Raw genomic sequence first — 15,953 nt, forward strand, 5'->3', positions numbered from 1 at the left:
GTGAACAGGCAAAACTTTAGGCTCCAAGGAATAGAACAGCTTATTTGTAATCTAGATCTATAGATGTAAGAATTAATGTTGATATTGAAATTTTTCATAATACTAGTTAATAATGATTTTATACATTTTTCTAATATGAATTAATAGGCAGAATATTTTAATTATAACCAAGAGTGTTATGTAAATTGTCTGAAAAAAAATCCAAAAAAAATTGAAGAACATTTTGTTTGCTAATGATAAATTTGGAGTTTCTTTGCTTCCTCCCCCTCCAACTTTATTGAGATATAATTGACGTATAACATTGTGTAAGTTTAAGGTATACAATGTAAGGATTATGCAATGATTACCACAATAAGGTTAGTTAACACATCTATCACTTGACATAATTATCTTTTTTTTTCTTTTTGAGGAGGTGGTGTTGAGAACATTTAAGATCTAGTCTCTTAGCAACTTGCAAGTATACAATACAGTATTGTTAATGATAGTCACCACAATGTACATCAGATCCTCAGAACTTGTTCATTTTATAAGTGGAAGTTTTTACACTTTGACCAACAGAGTTGCTTTCAATTTATGCAGTACCCCCTTTGAATTTGAAATTAACACTGAATTGTCTTGTTAGTGAACTTACTAACCTTTGACATAGTTTTGAAATTGATACGCTTTTAAGGATGTCAAACCTTAGAGTTTGTTTTATTGCGTGATGTTTGTGTAAGAAACATTATTGAAAACTGTAAGACATCATCAATCAGCTAATTATTAACTGTACACTTAAACTAGGTGGACATATAATCTAAAATTTAAAAACTAGTTTCAAAAAGTAGACAAAAATTTAAGATCATGAGCTTTTCAATATGGCTTATATTTGTAGTTTCATATTGTTTAAAAGTGCTTCAAATGTACGGCTGGAAAGTTGCTCTTTATACTGTAAATATTGCTGGGGTAATATCAGATTGCAAACTGTAAAAACTAATTATTTTTAGGGAATGATAAAGTTAACATTGTGATAACCAGTTTTCAATTCTCACTCGAATTGTTGATATAATTTTAATAATCTAAATAATCTGTTTTATAACCAACATCATTTTACTGGATTCAAGTTATGAATGTTGCATGATCAGATCTCTGAGTGGGCCTGAATGGTGAGACCTGGAACAGATTCAGGTTGGTGTTAATGACCTGTACCTGCAGAGGACGCGTTCTCGGTAACCTAGTCTTTTGAGCACACTGCACATGAGAACTTAAAGGTCGGCATTCAGCTCCTTCCTGTTGTCTGACCGTGTAAACCAACATCTCTTGTAACCTCTCTTCACTGATGGCTTCAGGTCTGTTGATCTTATTCCCAAGAATCAGTATAGACACATTAGAAATGGTTTCAACTGTCATTAGTGAATCAAGTTCTTCTTTTGATTCTAACAGCCTTTTATGATCTGCACAATCCACCAGAACTGTAATGCCATTGATAGCAGGAAGGTAGTTTTTCCACACTCTTTGATCTTGAACATGTTTACCCAGATCAAAAGTTGCAAAGGTCATGCCAGTAATGGTTAGTTCTTTTGAAAGGGGAGATAACATTGGGACATGTGTCCAAGTCTGTCATCTTTTAGCATATATAGCAATGTTGTTTTTCCCACATTATCCAATCCAAGAAATACCAATTTGCCAGTTCTCTTATATAATCCTAAAAACTGTAGCATTCTGCTGAAACCACTGTATATCCAATCAAATATGAAGGACCGATCCATATCTTAGAGTCTGCAACTGAAGACAATGCTATTCCTTGCTTGGCATTGGCCCTACAACCTCTGACACTGAACTGCAAATTGTGATGATTGCTTGATGTGCTTTTGCTTCAAAGTCAAATCAATTCTTCTTGGAAAAGATGAACAAGTTTTGTCAATGTGGATGCAAATTTAAAAAAAAAACTAAATTCTTTCAATTTAGTTATTTGAAAAAATTTAAGTATGTTTGGAACAACTTGGGTATGTGATACTACTTTCTCAACTTTGAATTTTTAAAGATCTTAAAATTAAAAAAAAATTTTTTAATCAGCTCAAGTATTTTGATGTAAATTTACATCTGAATTGAGATGTGTTCTATGTGTAAAATACATATGAAAATGTAGTACAAAATGTAATACAAAAACAGTAAAATATTTCTATATTGACTACATGTTGAAATGTTAATATTCTGGATATATTGAGTTATATAAAATAAGCGACAATTTCACTGCTTTTCACTTTTTAAAAAGTAAAAAAATTTAAATTACATATATGGCTCACATTATATTTCCACTGGACAGCATGAGTCTAAGGCTCTTGTCATGAACAGTGTAGGAGTGTCAAGAACTCACCTTTTCATACATATATGGGGATGTGCAGCTACTTCAAAGGACCAGAAGCAGAGTAGACAATTTTACACCTTTCCAGGTCTGTTGGATTGTCAGCTCAAAAGTGGGGTGCAGTTGGCACATGTTTAACGATTGGTTCTCTGGGGTAAAAAAATCCCTGTTTTTTACCATTATCTAGTTTCCATGGTATAAATACTCCCACCATGGTCCATTTCAAGCTACCAAGTGGACATCGCTGGGAGTTTGGAAGAAATACTGATAATTGGCTCTTGCCAGCAGGTAGCAGCCAGCTTCAGTACACCACTAGCTGGGACTATGTATCATTCTTCATTGTTTCTGCAGTATCTCGCATAGAGATCAACAAAGAGTAAGCCCATTTTAAGTATTTGTTGAATGAACAAATTCTTCTGCTAGCTACAAATCTCCTGTTGTTTCAGTTTTCCCCTGATCCTTTAACTTTTCTGAAATGTACATTCCTAAAGTTGAGGGTAGTTGTATGACTACAATAAGCATTCTCTTATTGAATGTGTTGTGCTGTCCAGATCTCCCTTAGCTCTGAGTCATTCATTATCCCGGCTGTTGGGAGTATTATGTGCTGATGTTGCTCAGCTGAAACTCTCCGAAGGAATTCTACAGATCTGAAAGAAGCTGCCTCCCCCATGGTTTCCCAGGCAGCTCTCTGCATCTAATGCCTTGTTAATGTGGGAGTCCAGGTCTGGCCCCTTCAGTTAGAGACATTTTTGAAGAACCATCCAAGTTTAAGAGTTTCCTGTGAGACCTGCTGCGACCTCTGTTGCAACCGTATTATGACTCAATTTATACCTCTGCTCAGTAGTGCTTCTTTCATTCCTTTGTGCGGGTGGTCTCTGAAAGCACTGCCCCATACCTCACCTGGACACCATCTCCAACTCAGGGTCTGTTTGCCAGAGAATGCAATCTACAACAGTCTTAACAAAAAACATCAAAGACAACTTTGCTCCTTTCACTCAGGGTCAGTGTTATTTTTAACTTAGTCAACCAGTTCTACCATGTTGGTTACAATGAGGGCCAGATCTTACCACTTCCTCTGTCTTATAGAGATGAAATTTACAAGCAAGGTAAGTTAAGAAGTTCTATTTGAGAAGATTTGTAAGAATTTTCATTGTGGATGAGTTTAAAAGCATGAGTTAGCCATGGGGTGAGGGGGACCTTCAAGATGGCAGAGGAGTAAGACATGGAGGTCACCTTCCTCCCCACAAATACATCAAAAATACATCTACATGTGGAACAACTCCTACAGAACACCTACTGAATGCTGGCAGAAGACCTCAGACTTCTCAAAAGGCAAGAAACTCCCCACATACCTGGGTAGGGCAAAAGAAAAAGAAAAACAGAGACAAAAGAATAGGGACGGAACCTGCACCTCTGGGAGGGAGCTGTGAAGGAGGAAAGGTTTCCACACACTAGGAAGCCCCTTCGCGGGCGGAGACTGCGGGAGGTGGAGGGGGGAGCTTCGGAGCCGCGGAGGAGAGCACAGCAACAGGGGTGTGGAGGGCAAAATGCAGAGATTCCCACGCAGAGGATTGGTGCCGACCAGCACCCACCAGCCTGAGAGGCTTGTCTGCTCACCTGCCAGGGTGGGTGGGGGCTGGGAGCTGAGGCTTGGGCTTCACAGTTCAGATCCCAGGGAGAGGACTGGGGTTGGCTGCGTGAACACAGCCTGAGAGGGCTAGTGTGCCACAGCTAGCTGGGAGGTAGTCTGGGGAAAAGTCTGGAACTGCCTAAGAGGCAAGAGACCATTGTTTTGGGGTGCGCAAGGAGAGGGGATTCCCTCCTGTGTGCCCACAGAAGGCAGAACACCACCTAAGCAAGCTCCAGAGATGGGCGTGAGCCACGGCTGTCAGCTTGGAGCCGAGAGAGGGGCATGAAATGCTAACGCTGCTCCTGCTGCCACCAAGAAGCCTGTGTGCGAGCACAGGTCACTCTCCACACCTCCCCTCCCGGGAGCCTGTGCAGCCCGCCACTGCCAGGGTCCTGTGATCCAGGGACGATTTCCCCGGGAGAACACAAGGCGTGCCTCAGGCTGTTGCAATGTCACACTGGCCTCTGCCACTGCAGGCTCACCCCGCATTCCAATTATGACTACCGTACCCCTCCCTCCCCTGGCCTGAGTGAGCAAGAGTGCCCTAACCAGCCACTGCTTTAACTCCCTCCTGTCTGGGCGGGGAACAGATGCGTGAGGGTGACCTATATGCAGAGGTGGGGCCAAAACCAAAGCTGAACCAAAGGACCTGTGTGAACAAAGAAGAGAAATGGAAATTTCTCCATGCAGCAACAGGAGCAGTGGATTAAATCCCCACAATCAACTTGATGAACCCTGCATCTGTGGAATACCTGAACAGAAAATGAATCATCCCAAAATTGAGGTGGTGGACTTTGGGAGCAAATGTAGACTTGGGGTTTCCTGTCTGTGACTGATTTGTTTCTGATTTTTCTGTTTATCTTAGTTTAGTTTTTAGCACTTGTTATAATTGGTGGATTTGTTTATTGGTTTGGTTGCTCTCTTCTTTTTATTATTATTAGTTAAATAATTTTTTTTCTTTCTTTTTTCTCCCTTTTCTTCCGAGCCGTGTGGCTGACAGGGGCTTGGTGCTCTAGCCTTCTGTCAGGCCTGACCCTCCAAGGTGGGAGAATGAGTTCAGGATATTGGACTGCCAGAGACCTCCTGGCCCCACATGATACCAATCGGCGAGAGCTCTACCAGAGATCTCTGTCTCAACACTAAGACCCAGCTCCACCTGACAGCCAGCAAGCTCCAGTGCTGGACGCCACATGCCAAACAACTAGCAAGACAGGAGCACAACCCCACCCATTAGCAGAGAGGCTACCTAAAATCACACTAATTTCACAGACACCCCAAAACACACCATTGGACGTGGCCATGCCCCCCAGAAAGACAAGATGCAGCCCCACACACCAGAGCACAGGCACCAGTCCCTCTACCGGGAAGCCAACACAAGCCACTGCACCAACCTCACCCACTGGGGAGAGACACCAAAAACAAAGGGAACTACGAACCTGCAGCCTGTGAAAGTAGACCCCAAACACAGTAAGTTAAATGACATGAGAAGACAGAGAAATATGCAGCAGATGAAGGAGTAAGTTTAAAACCCACTAGATCAAACACATGAAAAGGATTTAGGCAGTCTACCTGAAAAAGAATTCAGAGTAATGATAGTAAACATGATCCAAAATCTTGGAAACAGAATGGAGAAAATACGAGAAACATTTAACATGGACCTAAAAGAACTAAAGAGCAAACAAACAACGATGAACAACACAATATATGAAATTAAAAATTTTCTAGAAGGTATCAATAGCAGAATAACTGAGGCAGAAGAACAGATAAGTGACCTGGAAGTTAAATAGTGGAAATAACTACCACAGAGCAGAAAAAAGAATGAAAAGAATTAAGGACAGTCTCAGAGACCTCTGGAACAACATTAAACTCGCCAACATTTGAATTATAGGGGTCCCAGAAGAAGAAGAGAAAAAGAAAGGGACTGAGAAAATATTTGAAGAGATTATCGTTGAAAACTTCCCTAATATGGGAAAGGAAACAGTTAATCAAGGCCAGGAAGCACAGAGAGCCGCATACAGGATAAATCCAAGGAGAAACACGCCAAGACACTTATTATTCAAAGTATCAAAAATTAAATACACAGAAAAAATATTAAAAGCAGCAAGGGAAAAGCAACAAATAACATACAAGGGAATCCTCATATGATTAACAGTTGATCTTTTAGCAGAAACTCTGCAAGCCAGAAAGAAGTGGCAGGACATATTCAAAGTGATGAAAGGGGAAAAACTACAACCAAGATTACTCTACCCAGCAAGGATCTCATTCAGATTTGATGGAGAAATTAAAACCTTTACAGATAAGCAAAAGTTAAGAAAATTCAGCACCACCAAACCAGCTTTACAACAAATCCCAAAGGAACTTCTCTAGGCAGGAAACACAAGAGAAGGAAAAGACCTACAAAAACAAACTCAAAACAATTAAGAAAGTGGTAATACGAACATACATATTGATAATTACCTTAAATGTAAATGGATTAAATGCTCCAACCAAAAGACACAGATTGGCTGAATGGGTACAAAAACAAGACCCATATATATGCTGTCTACAAGAGACCCACTTCAGACCTAGGGACACATACAGACTGAAAGTGAGGGGATGGAATAAGGTATTCCATGCAAATGGAAATCAAAAGAAAGCTGGAGTAGCAATTCTCATATCAGACAAAATAGACTTTAATAAAGACTGAAAATAAAGAGACAAAGGAGGACACTACACAGTGATCAAGGGATCAATCCAAGAAGAAGATATATCAATTGTAAATATTTATGCACCCAACATAGGAGCACCTCAATACATAAGGCAAAGGCTAACAGCCATAAAAGGGGAAACTGACAGTAACAAAATAATAGTAGGGGACTTTAACACCAGACTTTTACCAATGGACAGATTATCCAAAATGAAAATAAATAAGGAAACACAGCTTTAAATGACACATTAGACACAATGGACTTAATTGATATTTACAGAATGTTCCATCCAAAACCAACAGAATACACTTTCTTCTCAAGAGCTCATGGAACACTCTCCAGGATAGATCATATCTGGGTCACAAATCAAGCTTTGGTAAATTTAAGAAAATTGAAATCATATCAAGTATATTTTCTGACCACAACACTATGAGACTACATATAAATTACAGCAAAAAAACTAAAAAATACAAACACATAAAGCTAAACAATACGCTACTAAATAACTAAGAGACCACTGAAGAAATCAAAGAGGAAATCAAAAAATACTTAGAAACAAATGACACTGAAAACACGACCACCCAAAAGGTATGGGATGCAGCAAAAACAGTTCTAAGAGGGAAGTTTATAGCAATACAATCCTACCTCAGGAAACAAAAAAAATCTCAAATAAACATCATAACCTTACACCTAAAACAACTAGAGAAAGAAGAAGAACAACAACAAAAAAACCCAAAGTTAGCAGAAGGAAAGAAATCATAAAGGTCAGATCAGAAATAAGTGAAAAAGAAATGAAGGAAATGATAGCAAAGAATAAATCTAAAAGCTCGTACTTTGAGAAGATAAACAAAATTGATAAACCATTAGCCAGACTCATCAAGAAAAAATGGGAGAAGAATCAAATCAACAGAATTAGAAATGAAAAAGGAGAAGCAACAACTGACACTGCAGAAATACAAAGGATCATGAGAGATTACTACAAGCAACTATATGCCAGTACAATGGACAACCTGTAGGAAATGGACAACTTCTTACAAATGCACAACCTTCCGAGACTGAACCAGGAAGAAATAGAAAATATAAACAGACCAATCACAAGCACTGAAATTGAAACTGTGATAAAAAATCTTCCAACAAACAAAAGCCCAGGACCAGATGGCTTCACAGGCAAATTCTATCAAACATTTAGAGAAGAGCTAACACCTACTCTTCTCAAACTTTCTAAAATATAAGAGAGGGAAGAACACTCCCAAACTCATTCTACAAGGCCACCATGACCCTGATACCAAAACCAGACAAAGATGTCACAAAAAAAGGAAACTACAGGCCAATATCACTGATGAATATAGATGCAAAAATCCTCAACAAATTACTAGCAAACAGAATTCAGCAGCACATTAAAAGAATGATACACCATTATCAAGTGGGGTTACCCCAGGAATGCAAGGATTCTTCAGTATATGCAAATCAATCAATGTGATACACCATACTAACAAACTGAAGGATAAAAACCATATGATCTTCTCAATAGTGCAGAAAAAGATTTTGACAAAATTCAACACCCATTTATGATTAAAAACTCTCCAGAAAGTAGGCATACAGGGAACCTACCTCAACATAATAAAGCCATATATGACAAACCCACAGCCAACATCATTCTCAATGGTGAAAAACTGAAAGCATTTCCTCTAAGATCAGGAACAAGACAAGGTTGCCCACTCTCACCACTATTATTCAAAATAGTTTTGGAAGTTTTAGCCACGGCAATCAGAGAAGCAAAAGAAATAAAAGGAGTACAAATCAGAAAAGAAGAAATAAAACTGTCAATGTTTGCAGATGACATGATACTATATATAGAGAATTCTAAAGATACCACCAGAAAACTACTAGAGGTAATCAGTGAATTTGGTAAAGTTGCAGGATACAAAAATAATGCACAGAAATCTCAAAAAATCTGAATGAGAAATTAAGGAAACAATCCCATTCACCATTGCACCAAAAGGAATAAAATATCTAGGAATAACCATACCTAAGGAGACAAAAGACCTGTAGGCAGAAAATTATAAGACACTGATGAAGGAAATTAAAGACAATACAAACAGATGGAGAAATATACCATGTTCTTGGATTGTAAGAATCAGCACTGTGAAAATGACTATACTACCGAAAGCAATCTACAGATTCAATGCAATTCCTTTCAAACTACCAATGGCATTTTTCACAGAAATAGAAGAAAACATTTTACAATTTGTATGGAAACACAAAAGACCCTGAATAGCCAAAGCAATCTTGAGAAAGAGAAACGGAGCAGGAGGAATCAGGCTCCCTGGCTTCAGGCTATACTACAAAGCTACAGTAATCAAGACAGTATGATACTGGCACAAAAACAGAAATATAGGTCAATGGAACAGGATAGAAAGCCAGAGATAAACCCACGCACCTATGGTCTCCTTATCTTTAATAAAAGAGGCAATAATATACAATGGAGAAAAGACATCCTCTTCAATAAGCGGTGCTGGGAAAACTGGACAGCTACATGTAAAACAATGAAATTAGAACACTCCCTAACACCATACACAAAAATAAACTCAAAATGGATTAAAGACCTAAATGTAAGGCCAGACACTATAAAACCCTTAGAGTAAAACATAGGCAGAACACTGTATGACATAAATCACAGCAAGATCCTTTTTGACCCACCTCCTAGAGAAATGGAAATAAAACAAAAATAAACAAATGGGACCTAATGAAACTTAAAAGCTTGTGCACACCAAAGGAAACCATAAACAAGACAAAAAGACAACCCTCAGAATGGGAGAAAATATTTGTAAACGAAGCAACTACCAAAGGATTAATCTCCAAAATATACAAGCAGCTCATGCAGCTCAATATTAAAAAAACAAACAACCCAATTCAAAAATGGGCAGAAGACCTAAATAGACATTTCTTCAAAGAAGATACACAGATTGCCAACAAAAATATGAAAAGATGCTCAACATCACTAATCATTAGAGAAATGCAAATCAAAACCACAAGAAGGGGCTTCCCTGGTGGTGCAGTGGTTGAGAGTCCGCCTGCCAATGCAGGGGACACGGGTTCATGTCCTGGTCTGGGAAGATCCCACATACCACGGAGCGGCTGGGTCCATGAGCCATGGCCGCAAAGCCTGCGCATCCGGAGCCTGTGCTCCACAACGGGAGAGGCCACAACAGTGAGAGGCCCGCATACCGCAAAAAAACAAACAAACAAACAAAAATAACACAATAAGGTATCACCTCACACTGGTGAGAATGGCCATCATCAAAAAATCTACAGACAATAAATGTTGGAGAGAGTGTGGAGAAAAGGGAACCCTGTTGCACTGTTGGTGGAAATGTAAATTGATACAGCCACTATGGAGAACAGTATGGAGGTTCCTTAAGAAACTGAAAATAGAACTACCATATGACCCAGCAATCCCACTACTGGGCATCTACCGTGAGAAACCATAGTTCAAAAAGAGTCATGTGCCACAATGCTCATTGCAGCTCTATTTACAATAGCCAGGACATGGAAGCAACCTAAGTGTCCACCAACAGATGAATGGATAAAGAAGACGTGGCACATATATACAATGGAATATTACTCAGCCATTAAAAGAAACGAAACTGAGTTATTTGTAGTGAGGTGGATGGACCTAGAATCTGTCATACAGAGTGAAGTAAGTTAGAAAGAGAAAAGCAAATACCATATGTTTACACATATATATGGAGTCTTAAAAAAAATGGTTCTGTTGAACCTAGGGGCAGGATAGGAATAAAGATGCAGACGTAGAGAATGGACTTGAGGACACAGGGTTGGGGCAAGGGTAAGCTGGGACGAAGTGAGAGAGCGGCATTGACATATATACACCATCAAATGTAAAATAGATAGCTAGTGAGAAGCAGCTGCATAGCACAGGGAGATCAGCTTGGTGCTTTGTGACCACCTAGAGGTGTGGGATAGGGAGGGTGGGAGGGAGACGCAAGAGGGAGGGGATATGGGAATATATGTTTATGTATAGCTGATTCACTTTGTTATACTGCAGCAACTAACACACCATGGTAAAGCAGTTATACTCCAATAAAGATGTTAAAAAGAAAAATAAATAAATAAATATAAGCATGAGTTTGCTGTCTGAATAGTTAGAATCCTCATAACTAATATGTCTTAAAATTTTTGATTTACTACTTGGAATGTTGCAATTTTTACTATGCCATTGTAGGAAATACCGACTTACTGCAATGATTGACCTCAGCCCCATTCAGCATTTTTGCACCTATCAGAACAGCATGAATAAATAATTGCCCAACGTTGAAGCGCTCCTAATCATATCAGAGGAGGGCTATTTTCAAAACTCCTTTACTGACACAACCTGACACCTCAAGTATTCTCAGTTTCTGAGTCAACATATTGTACTTTAATTTAATGCTTTTCATTTTATGAGAAAATGTTTCTCAATCTACCCAAAAAGCAAATTTATCTACTTTTTCCTTTCCAAATTCATGATTTTTCAAGTATAAAAATAGAATAACATAAAGTCAGGTAGTTCTATTCAATTATTGAATAAAATTCTATAGACCATTTTGGAGAAGCCCATTGCATGAGTCAGATTTTTTTTCTTTAACAATGCCCTTTGCCATATATTAGATTAAATTGTATTTTCCTAATTTGATCTGCAGACTAAAACAAAAGCAAGTTATATGAAATGAATAATAAGAATTTGGTTTATCTTGTAATTTCTGATCTTAATTAATCATAAATGAATATTACCTTCTAAACACTTAAAAGTCATTTTATCAACATATTTGCCAAACATCCAGAGGAGTAGTCTTTTATTTATTATAAGGTTTTTTTCTATAGTACCTGATATGCAAATACAGTCTAGTAAAATATGTCAAAATGTTCTTCATAAACTCACTTTATCATCACAATAGCTCCCCATCTAATATTTATTCTCATTGTCATACTTCTAGAGAAACCAAAGTTTTTATTGGTAGTTGTAAATGACTTTTCAAATATGTCTAAGGGATAATCTGTGATTGAATAATCACTGGTGATTCCTATTTGGTTATAGGCACCTTAAATTACTGAATCTGGGGCTAGGTGTCTTTCAACATTTCTGGAAAAGTCTCAGCCACTAACTCTCTATTGGATTTTCCTGTCTCTTTATTATCTCTTTCTGGACCTTGAATTAGACAAACACAGGACCTGTCCTCCATGTTTAACAATATTTTCATTTTTCCACTTCTTCATCTCTATGCTACAATCTAGTAGTTTCTACAGGCTGCTTATCCAGTTCACTAATTATTTCTTCATTAGAAGTTTGAGTATTTCATTAAGTTTTTAATTTCAATGATTATTTTTCATCTTCTAGAAGTTCTATTTTGTTATTTTACAGATCTTCCTGTTTGTTTTCTTATAATTTCTTGCTCCTTACCCATGTTTTCAATTCCGTCTTTTATTTCTTTAAACATCTTAGATGTACTTCTTTTATATTTAGTGATTATAATATGTCTTGTGACTTTTATGTGTAAGCTAATATTCGTTGGGGCTCCATCAATGGTTTTGTGAGACCTAGTATGAGGATGAATTCCTCCAGAGAGAAATTGAGTTTGCTCCTGCTTTGCAATTTATTATTTTTAAAATAGATATGTAATGTTTCATGGTTTTGACATATAATTTATTCATCACTTCTCTACTGACAGAGATCATGGGGTGGGGCATAAAAGTATTGTGTATTTCTTCTTCTTAGTATGGATTACATTTTGAGGGTTTTTTTTTTTCCCTCAGTTGAAATGTTAGATAACTGTGAAACACTGATACAACCTAACACATCCCTGTGACTAATGATGTAAGATACTATCTTAGCCTGAGAAGCATCATTCCCCAAACAACTGTACTAATTACCCATTCTGAAAATGTAAAGAACTGTCATATCTTTATATTAGACAGCATCAACTTCTCATAAGAGCTAAACTTACCGACTCTATGTATCAGAAATTTTTTGAAGTACCCATAAGTATCAAATCATTCAATCTTCACAACACTCTTAAAAAGTGTGTACAGCTGAGTTGTAATGGGTAATTTGCTCTAGACACTACTGTGTTAGGCTTTCTGGAAGCAGAAGCTAGCACAGGGATTCAGGAACATAATTTCCTGAGAGTGTACTTACCACTCTTCAAGAAAGCCTGTAGCAAATGCGGGCAGGGGGAATGAGCTGAGTCTAAGCCTGACCCACAGGCGAAGGGCAGGGGACGGTAATGGTGACAGCTGTGGTAGTGGTCTCAGAGTCACGTCAACCAAGGGTAATGGTCTAAACTGGGTCACAGGTGTAAGCTGTTAGCAGCTCTGAACCATCTGGGGTTTAGGTGCAGAGGGACATAAGGGGAATCTGGGTTGAGTACCAGCAGTGTCTGCTGCAGTCACATAGCTGGGAAGGGGAAAGTGGGGCTCAAAGCCAGATCATCTGGCTCCAGTTTTGCACTATTGCCGCTACAGGGCCTCCTGCAAACTCTGCTTCTGCTGCCTTCAAACACCTCAATACTGTCTACCAAGAAGCCTCTGACTTGCCAAGCCAAGCACTGCCTCCAATTTCCTAGACAGATAAGAGCTTTTTGACTGGAGAAAATTTTGTGCCCATTTAATTCAGAGGTTTCAAGACCAATTCAACAAGAACTGTCTTGTTTCCATTGCTCCCAATTCAGAAAGGCCTATTAAATGCACATTTTGCACTTGCCCGGAGCCAGGACTAGGGTACACAAACCTGAGAGGAGTGCCTCCTTAAATTTTGTGTCCTACGTGCCTCTCTTGGCTTGCCCCAGTGCCATTGAGAAAGGAGCTATGATCCTACACCCTCTCTTCAGACAACAAAAAGTCTACTTGACCCTAAGTATCCTGGTACTTCCCTATGTTCCCTTCCTATACTTTATCAACGGGGAAAATGGTAGAATGAGGGAGGTAGGGATCTTGATCACTTCAGTTTTTAAAGCTTCTGGGACTTAGGAATGTACTCAAACTTACATATGTATGGAGTCAGCCATGGAAGGCTGGAAAGCTTTGAGAATGGGGAAACAAGGCAACACCAGAGTCCTCCTATATTATCTCTCTTTGGATATTATCTCTCTCCTGCAACCTCTTCTGGTCTTCTTAGGCTGGTTCCTTTGTGCTAACAAGCTCCCCCAGGTCTGAGAGTGCTATTTCCTAGCTACCATAGGGAACTGCCCGTCCCAACATTTTCACCCTCAGAGGGATCATGCATTCAGCTGGTTTGGCTCCTGTAATAATTGGTCAGGTTCTAGGGCAGACACCTAGTGGTTTTCAGCCTTTGATCATGAATTGGCCTGCTTTATCTCTCCATGCACCAAACCCCAAATGCTGTGGGAGCTGTGAAGTGCTTTTATACCTGTGACCTACTCCAGAGCTTGGCTGATGTGAGTCTGGGCCCACTACCACAGCTGCTATGGCTCTAAAACTCTGCTAGTAAGTAATATTTACTTCATGGGATCAAATGTCATAAGTACATATTATCATGTGTTTCTCTTCATTCAGCTACACAGTAATAGTAATTAAAATAAATTGTTGACTTTTAATTAGTTCTTATTCTCTACCAAATTTAAATATTTTGTTGTAGTTATAGCCTACGTTCTCTTGGTACCTCAGTTATCTTATTTCCATTTTTTCCCCCTTATTGGTCTTCTTTTCTAGCCTCAACTCAAAAATCCTAAACAAAATACTAGGAAATTAAATCCAGGAATATATAATAAGGATATTACACCATGATCAAGTGGAGTTTATCTCAGAAGTGTAAGGCTTATGTAATACTTATAAATTAATGTATTTCTCCATATTAATGGAATAAAGGACAAAAATATATGGTCATATCTATAGATACAGCTTCCATTTATGATTTTAAAAGACTCTTAGTAAACTAAGAGTAGGAAAATACTTATCTATGAGAAATCTATGGTTAACGTCACTTTTTCCCTAAGATCAGGAATAAGGCAAGGAGGTTGACTCTAATCAAGCCTATTCTCCATTGTACTAGAGGTCTCAACTTGTACAATAAAGCAAGAAAAAAAAAATAGGAATAAAAATAGGAAAGGAAGAAATATGACTGTTTCTATAGATGACATTATAATTTACTGAAGAAAATATAGAAGAATCTAAGAAATGACTACAGTATGTGAATTTAGCAAGGTAGATCCTGATACTAAAATCAATTTTATTTCTACATACTGACAACAAATAACTGAACATGGAATTTTAAAATACTATTAACAATTAAAAATCTAAATTTAAAAAATAGTATTTAAAGTAACATCAAAGATATGAAACACTTAGGAGTAAACAACAAAAGATGAGAAGGATCTTTGTACTGAAAACAAAACAAAACAAAAAATTAAAGAAGACCAGATGGAGGGATATACCATGCTCATGGATTAGAAGACTCAATAACATTAAAATGTCACTTATTCTCAAACTGATCTATAGATTAAATATAATGCTAATCAAATTCCCAGGAACTTTAAAAAAGATATTCACAAAATAATTCTAAAAATTATACGAAAATTTAAAGGGCTTAGAATAGCCAAGACAATTTTGAAAAACAAAGTTAGAGGACTTATTCTATCTGATATCAATGCTTACTATAAAGATACAGTAATCAATACAGTATGTTATTAGCATAAGGACAGATGGATTAATAGACCAGAATACAGAGTCCAGAAAGAAACCTCCACATGTAAGTTCAATTGATTTTTTTTTTTTTTTTTTTTTTTTTTTTTTTCCGGTACGCAGGCCTCTCACTGTTCTGGCTTCTCCCGTTGCGGAGCACAGGCTCCGGACGCACAGGCTCAGCGGCCATGGCTTACGGGCCCAGCCGCTCCGCGGCATGGGGGATCTTTCCGGACCGGGGCATGAACCCGTGTCCCCTACATCGGCTGGCGGACTCTCAACCACTGCGCCACCAGGGAAGCCCTCAATTGATTTTTGATAAAGACATTAAAGCAATTCAATGAGGAAGGGGGTCTTTTCAATAAATTGTGTTGGGACAATATCTAGAGGAAAAAAATGAAACTTGCCCTCAACTCACACCACATGCAAAAACTAACTCGAGATAAATCATACTCCCAAGTGTAAAAGCTAGTATCACAAAGCTTCTAAAAGAAAACACAGAAGAAAATCTTTATGATCTTGGGGTAGGTAAAGATTTCTTAAATGGGATATAAAATGCACTATACATAAAAGAAAAAATGTTAAATTAGATTTCATCAGA

The 15,953-nt window shown here is 38.1% G+C and overlaps 1 pseudogene; it reads right to left on the reverse strand.

Annotated features, from left to right (window-relative positions):
* Window positions 1-1,160: 1,160 nt before the first annotated feature.
* LOC113610008 (GTP-binding protein SAR1b pseudogene) lies at window positions 1,161-1,745 on the reverse strand (annotated as a pseudogene).
* Between the last annotated feature and the right edge of the window lie 14,208 nt (window positions 1,746-15,953).

Source organism: Aethalodelphis obliquidens, unplaced genomic scaffold (assembly GCF_003676395.1).
Source record: "Aethalodelphis obliquidens isolate GAN/ISIS:26980383/991018 unplaced genomic scaffold, ASM367639v1 scaffold60, whole genome shotgun sequence".
Classification (NCBI taxonomy): domain Eukaryota; kingdom Metazoa; phylum Chordata; class Mammalia; order Artiodactyla; family Delphinidae; genus Aethalodelphis; species Aethalodelphis obliquidens.